The 12,068-nt window shown below is 38.9% G+C and overlaps 1 protein-coding gene across 1 annotated transcript in view; it reads right to left on the bottom strand.

Annotated features, from left to right (window-relative positions):
* LOC129758233 (serine proteinase stubble) overlaps positions 1-12,068 on the bottom strand; it is a 617,997-nt gene that overhangs the window by 166,246 nt on the left and 439,683 nt on the right. The gene's annotated exons all lie outside the window — the stretch shown is intronic.

Here is a 12,068-nt window from a genome sequence, read left to right as displayed (position 1 = left end):
GATTCATCAAAAAAATGTATGATTTAAACTAATATATATATATATATATATATATATATATATATATATATATATATATATATATATATATATATATATATATATATATATATATATATATATATATATATATATATATATATATATATATATATATATATATATATATATATATATATATATATATATATATATATATATATATATATATATATATATATATATATATATATATATATATATATATATATATATATATATATATATATATATATATATATATATATATATATATATATATATATATATATATATATATATATATATATTTTAATTTTTTCCTGTATGCTGCCTTCCAATTTTTCTCAAATCCTTCCATGCTTTTAGAAACTGTCTCCTCCTTCCTAAAAATCCTCTTCACAATCGCCTGGTATCGTTCAAATTCGGCCAGAAGAGAGAGGGATACTGATGCTTTTTATAAAGGGGCAGCAATCTGTTTTTTAAGCATTCATTTTTGTAAACTTGAGCATTTATTGTACCTTTTGTAAAGAAAATACTTGACCGCAGACCACAGATACAAATAGCTTGTCATAAAGGATGGACGATAAAATTGCCTCACTATGAAATTTCTCTAACATTTTAACTGTTGGGTAGGATTTAATGAAAATTTGAGTGGATTTAATTCATAGTGCATTGTTTACATCCTGCAAGTTTTAAAGTCATGTGACCGAAACTCGCGGAAATGAAGTCGAAAGAACAGCTCGTGCGTGATAAAATCTTGCGCATTCATCACGAGAACAAGGATCTCTCGCATCGTTCCATCGCTAAAACGTCGGGAATCGCGAATTTCACGGTGGAACGATTGACCACCGATCGGAAACCCAGAAGTGAAGGATAAAGTATTTCGTACAACACCAAAAATCACAACCACGTAGTTAGGGCCTTCAACCGAAACCCGAAAGCCTCCGTCCGCCAAAATCCGTGCCAGGAAGTTGTACTTCAACATGCTGAAGAAAGTTGAATGCTGCATCATGGACGACGAAACATATGTGAAGACCGACTTTAAACAGATCCCCGGCAACCTGTTTTTCACGACCAAGGATAAGTTCAGCATTACGGAACATGTCCGCACTCAGAAGATGTCCAAATTTGCGAATAAATTCCTGGTTTGGAAAGCCATTTGTACGTGCGGGAAGCGGAGTGCACCTTTCGTGATCCAGGTCATAATGGACGGACAGGTTTACATGAAAGAGTGCCTCCAGAAGCGGCTGCTTCCTCTCCAGAAGGCCCGCAATGTCCCAACAATCTTCTGGCTGGATTTGACCTTATGCCACTACTCCAAAGAAGTACTGAAGTGGTATCCGGACAATAAGGTCAATTTCGTGCCGAAAATGTTCAACACTCCGGAGCTCCGCCCCATCTAGAAGCACTGAGCAATTATGAAGCAGCACCTTCTTAAACAATCTAAGGTAGTGAAGACAGTCGAGGAACTGAAGAAAGTATGGGTTAACATGCAAAAAACAGTTGATTAACAGGTTGTGCAGAATCTTAAGACTGGGGTTAAGGCCAAGGTGCGGACATTTGCGTATGGACTATAGACTGTCAATAAAATACGAGAAAAATGGTAAAATGGATTTTAAAAATTATTTTTCAATCCCTGAAAATTTGATGTCAATCGAATGAAAACCTCGAATTTTCCGAATTAATTTTGTGTGTGGCAATTTCATCGTGGACACCCTTTAGTGTGCATAGCAGATTAGTTCACTTTTCAGCTTTTTTTCAAAGCCGGTCTCATATGGGTTGTTCCTCATGCATTTTCAAGCATTTCTGCCAAATCGAGATCCATTCAACTAATCTCTGCTCTGAGCAATGAGTCTTTGTTAAAAAAAGTTCATTTTTCTTGAAAATTTTCTTATGAGAGTTCTAGCAAGCCACTGCTAATACAAACATCATAATGTCAACAAAGTCAAAGCGCAGAACAGAGATGACATGTATCAAAAGATCTCGAATTTGGCAGAGAAACTTGAAAATGTATGAGAAACAACCCATATGAGCCCGATCTTCAAAAAACCGAAAAGTAAACTAGCATAGTCAATGAAAAATTCTGAATTAATATAAAAATCGACAATCAAGAAATTTGGTCAATGCTGTCAACTTCAATAAAACTTGGACTAGGACTTGGACTAGGACTTGGACTAGGACTTGGATTAGGACTTGGACTAGGACTTGGACTAGGACTTGGACTAGGACTTGGACTAGGACTTTGACTAGGACTTGGACTAGGACTTGGACTAGGACTTGGACTAGGACTTGGACTAGGACTTGGACTAGGACTAGGACTTGGACTAGGACTTGGACTATGACTTGGACTAGGACTTGGACTAGGACTTGGACTAGGACTTGGACTAGGACTTGGACTAGGACTTGGATTAGGACTTGGACTAGGACTTGGACTAGGACTTGGACTAGGACTTGGACTAGGACTTGGACTTGGACTAGGACTTGGACTAGGACTTGGACTAGGACTTGGACTAGGACTTGGACTAGGACTTGGACTAGGACTAGGACTTGGACTAGGACTTGGACTAGGACTTGGACTAGGACTTGGACTAGGACTTGGACTAGGACTTGGACTAGGACTTGGACTAGGACTTGGACTAGGACTTGGACTAGGACTTGGACTAGGACTTGGACTAGGACTTGGACTAGGACTTGGACTAGGACTTGGACTAGGACTTGGACTAGGACTTGAACTAGGACTTGGACTAGGACTTGGACTAGGACTTGGACTAGGACTTGGACTAGGACTTGGACTAGGACTTGGACTAGGACTTGGACTAGGACTTGGACTAGGACTTGGACTAGGACTTGGACTAGGACTTGAACTAGGACTTGGACTAGGACTTGGACTAGGACTTGGACTAGGACTTGGACTAGGACTTGGACTAGGACTTGGACTAGGACTTGGACTAGGACTTGGACTAGGACTTGGACTAGGACTTGGACTAGGACTTGGACTAGGACTTGGACTTGGACTAGGACTTGGACTAGGACTTGGACTAGGACTTGGACTAGGACTTGGACTAGGACTAGGACTTGGACTAGGACTAGGACTTGGACTAGGACTTGGACTTGGACTTGGACTAGGACTTGGACTAGGACTTGGACTAGGACTTGAACTAGGACTTGGACTTGGACTTGGACTAGGACTTGGACTAGGACTAGGACTAGGACTAGGACTAGGATTTGGACTAGGACTTGGACTAGGACTTGGACTTGGACTTGGACTAGGTCTAGGACTTGGACTACGACTTGGACTAGGACTTGGACTAGGACTTGGACTAGGGCTTGGACAAGGACTTGGACTAGGACTTGGACTGGCACCACTTGAGTTTTTCAACAAAAACAAGATAATTTTTCAAAATTTACTGTGTAAAAGTGAATAATAATGCTGCTACGAATTATTTAAATAGATAACTGCATTTTGGGAGTTTTCCAGAATTCCAATGGTTTTCAAAGGTATTAAATGGGGGTTTTAAGAAATGCTCCTCTAGCGTTAAGGAATTTGATATTTGAGCGGTAATTTTTTATCAAACTACTTACTTTCTTCATAAAAATGACGTGAAATGATGAAACAAACATTCGAGATTAATTTTGAATCAGAAAAAAATAGGTTGGAAATCAAAAACTTAGATTTTGTTTAGTAATCCACACTTTTTCCAGTTTCAAGTCATAGATGGCAGCACTATGTTGCAGTTAAAACCAAATTTAGTCTCAATATTGATTTTCCAGGTTTATTTAGGCCCATATTCATCATTTTGAGGTATTTTCCCATCACAGTTTTGTGGAAGTTCACGCTGCAGAAAGCTTTTCCGGATTTGCAAAAGAATCACCAGCACAAAAATTTACAACTGAAAAAAATCCTGCTCATCTCAACTTCCGATTCAATTGCAAATCATACCAATAAGGCCGGAAAAAATTTCAAATCGTACTTTTGTCACTCGGAGTTGGAACATCGCGAGGGGGGGGGGGACAATAAAAAATAATGCGAAAAACAAATAAATTGGAATAAATTGCACGGAAGCTTGTATGCAACAAAAATCACATACTATATTGTTGCACAAAACCTCTAAATCAAGTAAATTTTTATCATATAACTCAATCAAATCAAGAAAACAAAAGGTGGAATAACTCCCATCTTCATAAATTTGTTTTTTGGTCTTGTAATCTTTCAGATATTGGTATTTTTTTCGAAATTTTCATAAACTACTTTAAACTTTATTTATTTCCCCCTTCGGGGTTTTGGAAATTTCGAAGGGGGGGGTGACAAAAGAAGAAATTGATATTTGTTCCAGCCTAATACTGCTAGCCGTCTGCTCCATCAAGCTCCATCACAAAGTATAACTTTATTTTTATAATCGGTCCAAAAAATTCACTTTTAGTGACCTTGATGCAATTCTATTTTTTTTGGATTTAGGGATCTTAGGATTTCCAAAGCATTCACACGGTACATGTATATATTTCTTGACCAAAACCATCCAGCACTCCCTAATTAACCCCGAATATTCGAAAATGGGCATGAATTTGGTTAAATGGCATGATAGTGCTGCCATCTATGACTTAAAACTAGAGAAATAGTGTTTGATTATTAAACAACATTAGTATTTTTGAATTCCAAGCTGCTTTTTGGATTCAAAATCAGCCTCATATCCATGTTTCATCATTTTGCATCATACTTATGAATGTTAATGAAGAAATCAAGCAGTTTGATAAAGTTTTAAGACTCATATATCAAATTCCTTAAAGCTAGAGGAGCATCTCTTAATACCTCCTTTTAATACCTTTGCAAACCTTTGAAGTTTTGGAAAACTCCTAAAATGCAGTACGCTATTCAAATAATTCGTAGAAGTTTGTTATTCACTTTTACACAGTAAATTTTGAAAAATTATCTTGTTTTTGTTGAAAAAGTCAAGTGTTGCTATTCTTATTTCGCACCCTTTTTTCACATTTTTGGTCCTCAACGCCAATTGCTACGCCCAAAAAAGTAAACTTATGCTTGATTTATCCGTTAAGCAATTCAGAACAAACTGTGGAAGAAAATTTTCGTATTTTTCAAGTATTCATATTTTAACAAACAAAACACATAGTGGTGCTATTCTTATTTCGCTCACTGTGTACACTGCCAGCCAAAAGTTTGGGATCACCTCCTCCAAAACATGAAAATTTTGATCCGCCATATCTAAGCCATCTTAATACATATTGGAAGTCTTTTTATCTCATTCAAGAGATCGTTTGCAAAACCTTCTTTGTATGTATTTGACAAAATGTTAACATAGAGTTTATAAGACTTGAATTTTGTTTTAAGTTGGAACATTTTTTTAAAAACCGAACTTAAAATTCAAACCCGATCATCTCGGGATGGAGTGGACCAAATTTCGAGTTGTATTCGATCCTTTTTTCATACTTATTATAATAAGTTTGTTTAATTTGTTTAAATTTGTGGGATCAGTCTTCTAAAATATGCATTTTTTTTCACGCGTATCTCTGTTATCAAACAACGTATTGTTTATCAGGTAAACTGATACGGAATCTAATGAGTTGAACTTGCATTATGGATATTTAGTTGAAAAATTTTGAATATGTACTAACTTCCTTAGAACTTTAGCTAAAGTTTCATTATTTTCTGAAGATTTTCACCAATTAGTCCGACCGTAAAAAAATGCAAATTTATTCTAACTGTAATTTAGTTGTCGAACAAGTTATTGCTGATCGGAATGTATTTTAATAAGTATGAAAAAAGGATTTTAATGCAACTTGAATTTGAAAATTCGGTTCACCCCTCCCTGAGATGATCAGGTTTGAATTTAAAGTTCGGTCTTTGATAAATGCCCCAACTTTAAGCTAAATTCAAGTCATATAAACTCAATAGTGACATTTTGTCAAATACATACGAAGAAGGTTTTGCTCACGATCTCTTGAATGAGATGAAAATAAATCCAATATGTATTAAACTGACTGAGACCTGGCCGATCAAAATTTTCATGTTTTTGAGAGGGTGATCCAAACTTATGGCCGGCAGTGTAATTACTCAATAAAGCTTTAATAGAGAAAAAGCATAACGGCATTGCACACGTTTAGGGGTAAATAATTCTACCAGCTGAAATCATAAAAATAAATGTTTGGATGGATCCAATTCCAATGTAAACAAATGCGTGATGCAAAACAATCATATTCCAGCATATGGGAAGGACTTTTGTCACTTTGATTTAAATTTTGTTGCATCTTACCCCAGACAAGTAAATAAGGACGGAAACAAACTTTATTTTTTCCCCCTTCAGTGTTTTCGAAAAATCGATGGAGGGAGGGGGGTTGGAGGTGTGTCAAAAAAGATATTGATATTTTTTTCCAACCTAACTGAATTAAATAAAATAAATAGTAAAACAAAAATTGGCGATAGCCCAAGACAAACATTTTTTATGTGATAATGAATCCAATAAAGGTAAAATTTTTCATGGCATCAAAAAGTGTTGAAATTTTTACATACTTTATCGCTCTACTTTTTTTTTAATTTTCTATGAGAATGATGTGAAAAACTATGATATCATCATTTTGCTATCATTATTGAATGATGGAAAATATAATCCAGTCATTATATTTAAATGAAATTTGAATAAGTTCTGTGGTAAATAAATGTTGCATTTAACCTCGCTGTTGCATGATGTTTCGAAGTCAATATTTTATCTTAGGAGGGGAAAAAATAAGAAGCAAAGAAACTGCATGATGATCAAGGTTGCCAAAATTTGTCCCGCAGTTATCCGGATCGGACAAATCTAGACAATTTTAAAACACGAAACACGAAATCCGGGCAATATTCGAACAAAATTTGTCAACATGTAGGAATAAAAACATAAAAAAGAAGCAAATCACTTGCAACTTTTTTTGTTATCGAAAAACGTCAGCAGATTCTGAATGGTTTTTTATGATTCCAATAACCATCCATTATTATTCTGATAGATATTTACTCGGAAATTTTGTTTTGGACGTGAACATAAAAAATTATAACTATGCAATTTGAGTTTTTTATATTCTAATCTAAGTGACAATAATCCGGGCAAAAATCGGGATTTTTTCAACGAAATCCAGGAATCCGGGGCGGGTCGGACCGAGCAAGTCCTGGTAAAACCGGCAATCTAGCAAGCTTCATAATGATACAATTTTGCGAGTATTCCCAAAAATAAAATTCTAGTAATGAGTAACACAAGATTGAAACGCAAAAACATAGCTTCAAAACAATAATATTTACTATACATTTCATCTGTTGATGCGTTAAGATTAATAACGAATTTTTACTGCGAAACTACAAAAACAACGTGGGTGCATCCAAATAAACTGATAGTTTCTCACTATTTCCGTTTGCCTTTGTAGTATACATTGGACGGAAACCGTTGCCAAATCCAAATATTCCCATGCCCAAGTGACCCACCCCCAGTGCAGTGTTTTGCAATTTGTTTACAAACAACTCGGCGCAGTACAAATCGCATAATCTATCTGTGATCGTAAATTCTGCTGCGCTGTAAATTCTTCGAAGTAATTTTCCCCGCTCTTGTTCCCGATGACAGATTTCTGAATGAACTACTAGTTGCAAGTAGCTAGTAAAATGTTACTAAAATGAACCATCTAGCAGAGAGCAAGAGTTTGAGTGGTCAAGTCCGGCTTCATTCATTCATTCTTCTACGATTTTCTACGATCACAGGTGATATGGGTCAAAAGTCCCGGCGGAAACTCGGATGAGTCATGCGTGACGGACGCTTCGATTTATCTCTTTTCCAGCAGCTGGTTTGGATTACGATTGGAAAACTCACACCGGTTGCATCAATCGGAAATTCACACAGGTCGCATCGAACTTAGCGACGACGCGGATGCGGAAACGCAAAAACATAGCTTCAAAACAATAATATTTACTATACATTTCATCTGTTGATGCGTTAAGATTAATAACGAATTTTTACTGCGAAACTACAAAAACAACGTGGGTGCATCCAAATAAACTGATAGTTTCTCACTATTTCCGTTTGCCTTTGTAGTATACATTGGACGGAAACCGTTGCCAAATCCAAATATTCCCATGCCCAAGTGACCCACCCCCAGTGCAGTGTTTTGCAATTTGTTTACAAACAACTCGGCGCAGTACAAATCGCATAATCTATCTGTGATCGTAAATTCTGCTGCGCTGTAAATTCTTCGAAGTAATTTTCCCCGCTCTTGTTCCCGATGACAGATTTCTGAATGAACTACTAGTTGCAAGTAGCTAGTAAAATGTTACTAAAATGAACCATCTAGCAGAGAGCAAGAGTTTGAGTGGTCAAGTCCGGCTTCATTCATTCATTCTTCTACGATTTTCTACGATCACAGGTGATATGGGTCAAAAGTCCCGGCGGAAACTCGGATGAGTCATGCGTGACGGACGCTTCGATTTATCTCTTTTCCAGCAGCTGGTTTGGATTACGATTGGAAAACTCACACCGGTTGCATCAATCGGAAATTCACACAGGTCGCATCGAACTTAGCGACGACGCGGATTGGGATTTCTGCACCCACCAGACCTCAAAATAACCTTTGGTAGACTAAAAACTTACTTCTAATTGATATCATTATTGAAATTCAAATTATTTGATATAAATGGTTTTTAGAATAATTTGAAAACGAAGCATTTTATTTTTCAAAGGAAAGCTACAATTTTCATGCTAATCATTGAAGGGTTAACCACGATTAACCCTACCTAGCATCCGTCATTTGAATGCTAGTTGGAACTTTGTAGAAAGAGACGTTTGGCTGACGGCTGTTGTATTTTGCCGATATTTTTAGACTGCAGAAGGCAAATTCTATTTCCGTGGGAGTTAAATTCCCACTTGTTACCGACCTAGCTTGACCGACCCGGAATTGTGTCAGGAACTATTGTAGACGTAGATACTAATCTAAACAATCACCAAGCTTCTAGAATTTACATGTGGTGCTCTACTTTTCCTCCCATTCGTTTTAATCAACTATTCTCAATTTGGATCGAACTCTCATTGAGGAAAATTTGTTTGATTTGTCAGTGGGTTCAAATTTGGACTGTTCATTGAAGTTTTTGACGATTTAAAAAAAAATCTATGTTTAGAGATATTTAGAAAAACTTAATCGATACTGAATTACAAAAAAAAAAATAGAGTAATTGTTGACAATGATTGTAGAATTTTGCTTCATTTACGTTAGGCCTATTGACTTCTGAAATTAAATTTACGCAAGACTTGTTGTTTTGAAGTTATAAACGTCCAGCTGAATCCCTAAGCATCAAGGAACAACAAAAATCCCAACCAGCTGTTAACTTAAGACTAGGTCTACTTATAATCAACCAACAACGAAGTTGATAACCTGAAAAAGGTGGCAAACAAAGACGCTCTGACAACATACAAATTCGCGCCGCGGCTCGTTGGGATCGCACATGAGCAGCACGTGAATCTTGAGTGTTTTCTTTAATCAAAGAGTGAGGAAAAATACAAGGCAAGTAACCAAAAGTTTGTGGCAGTGACATCATTTTCTATGCGGTGATTAATATAAGGTATTGATGCCATCATGAGAAGATGAACTAATCTGGAAGCAAAATGTGTCACGCCCAAAGTCAGATCTTAATTCCTTGGAGCAGTTTGAAATTGCGTTAAAATTTCTAATGAATATGGGTTATTAATACAAACAGTTGTATTTTATGGAGTTTCAAATTCAATTTAACTTAATAACGAACAGTTAAAAAAAACATGAATCACTTTATCAAGGTTTTGTTTGCTGTACAATTTTAGAAAAGAAGAATTATTCACAGTTAACCCTCCTAGGCGGTTAGGGTCGATATGACCCGAACTGTACCTTCTTGATTCGATATCTCAGGAACGGTTTAAGCTACATGAAATTTTCTTACAATTCTACAATTTCAATCTTATTCAAGAATTAAAAAATAGAGCAACCCAGAAAAAACAGACAATGAACCGGTTAGGGTCATATAGACCCGGATTCCGGAATCAAAACTACTGAATCGATTTCCATAAACAATACTATTTTGAAATCCTCCTAACGTCTGCTATCAGATGTTTCGCCGAGCGTTTGTTTGTTTTTTTTTTTTCTGGGATTTTACTTTACTTGTAACTGGAGGCTTGTTTGGTTTCCGCGACTATCGTGCGCCCCGCCTCTGTTCGAATCCACTGTAAGAGACCAATGACCTCTTCTCTAACGACTCGAGATCTTGGCTACGCTTGGTTTGTCTCGAGGCCCTCTGCACTTTGCCCGTCCGTGTTCCGAATCGAAATCGAAATCCGCTTATCCTAGACTCGCGCCTGTCACAGCACACGTCCGGGGCTTTACGAAAACTACTGGGATGATTCCCGGCGAAGACGTCATTTTACACCGACTCGAGTGACTCGCCCGCCGACGACATGAATTTACTCTACTCGAGAGTATTCCGCGGCGTGAATACTCTTCCTCCTACTAGCTCAACTGCGAAAAAGGTTTTGTCTTATCCCCGCAGCTTTCGTCGTAGTGAGCGCGTTCTACTCAAATACTCTGCGGCGGTCGTACACAACGTTCACGACGTACCTTACAGTTCGGCAAACGCAAAAGGCAGAGTCTTATCTTTGTATGCTTTACTGCTAGGATCGAACGCACACTACTCGAATGCCCCCCGCCGAAAGGGCATTCTACTCTGACTGTGGTCCAGTCTTCCTCCTCCATTTTGGCTGGCAACTCTTTGCTTTTTGCCCACTGTGTGCCGAATCGAGAGCAGCTTATCCTAGACTCGCGCCTATCACAGCACACGTACGGGTCTTTCGCGCTTACGGCTCAGATGAATCTTGACGGTGATGTCGTCCTACCCGACTCGAATGGCTCATCCGACGGTGACGTGAGACCACTCTACCCGAGAGTATTCCGCGACGTGAATACTCTTCCCCCTACGAGTTCGACTACAAAGAAGGTCATGTCTTATCCCCGCAGCCTCCGTTGCCGAGGGCCCGTTCGTCTCGAATATTCCGCGACAGTAACGGTGGAGATACCCTAGAAACACACACGCGCAATGTACCAGGCAGCTCGGCATACCCAGTAAGTATAGTCTTATCTTTATATGCTTCACTACTCAGATGCTCCCGACGAAGGAGTCACCCTACACCGGTCGCGGACTGGTGCTGTTTCTAACTCCTCTGCAGAGCAGTCATGATCCGGGTGAACCCATCGCTGACCACGCGCCAAGTATTGGCATCCTTGCACATCCTTCTCACGATGTTGTCGGCTGTCGTGTCTGGTCCGGAGGTGGCAAGCATGTTAGCGGGGTACGTGCTCAGAATCTCAGACAGTTGAACACTACGTCCTCCGGTGTTTCAAATGTGTCACCGCAGGTTTGGCAAAATGGCGTGGCCACGTGTCCAAATCGATGGTGGTACTGCATGAAGCATCTCTGACCAGTTAAGAACTGTGTCATACAGAAATCCACCTCTCCATGTCTTCGATCCATCCAGGATCCGACGTTAGGGATCAAGCGATGGATTCCTCAACCGCGTTCCGAGCTGTCCCACTGGTGCTGCCAGCTGCCAGTTTCCACACATCGAACATGTGCCTGTGCTCGTAGCAGAAGATATCTTTCTCTAGCAAGACCGAGATGGACATGACCCCCCGCCACAACATCAGCGGCTACCGAGGACAACGTTCGGTATGCGCTGATAACTCGTAGGTTCATCAGCCGCTGCACGCTGCAGAGCTTTTGCAGATTACACTGCCCGCTCAAAACGTCCTTCCAGGCTGCCGCTCCGTACCGCATGGCCCGTGAAAGGGCTGCTGTCGCCATTGCCGCTCTTTAACAAGCGTAGTCGACGTGGGCCGTAAAGCTCAGCCGGTCGTCGATCATCACCCCCAGGTATTTAATCTCACGTTTGGATTCGATTGTGCTGAAATCAGCTTGGTGATCAGCACCATCTCGGTCTTGTGGTGACCCAGACGCAAGCTCTTGGAGCTCATCCAACTTTCCACCTTCTCAATCGCTACTGTGGCGA

The sequence above is a fragment of the Uranotaenia lowii genome, chromosome 3, assembly GCF_029784155.1.
Source record: "Uranotaenia lowii strain MFRU-FL chromosome 3, ASM2978415v1, whole genome shotgun sequence".
NCBI lineage: Eukaryota > Metazoa > Arthropoda > Insecta > Diptera > Culicidae > Uranotaenia > Uranotaenia lowii.
This window is presented reverse-complemented; position numbering and strand designations above follow the sequence as displayed.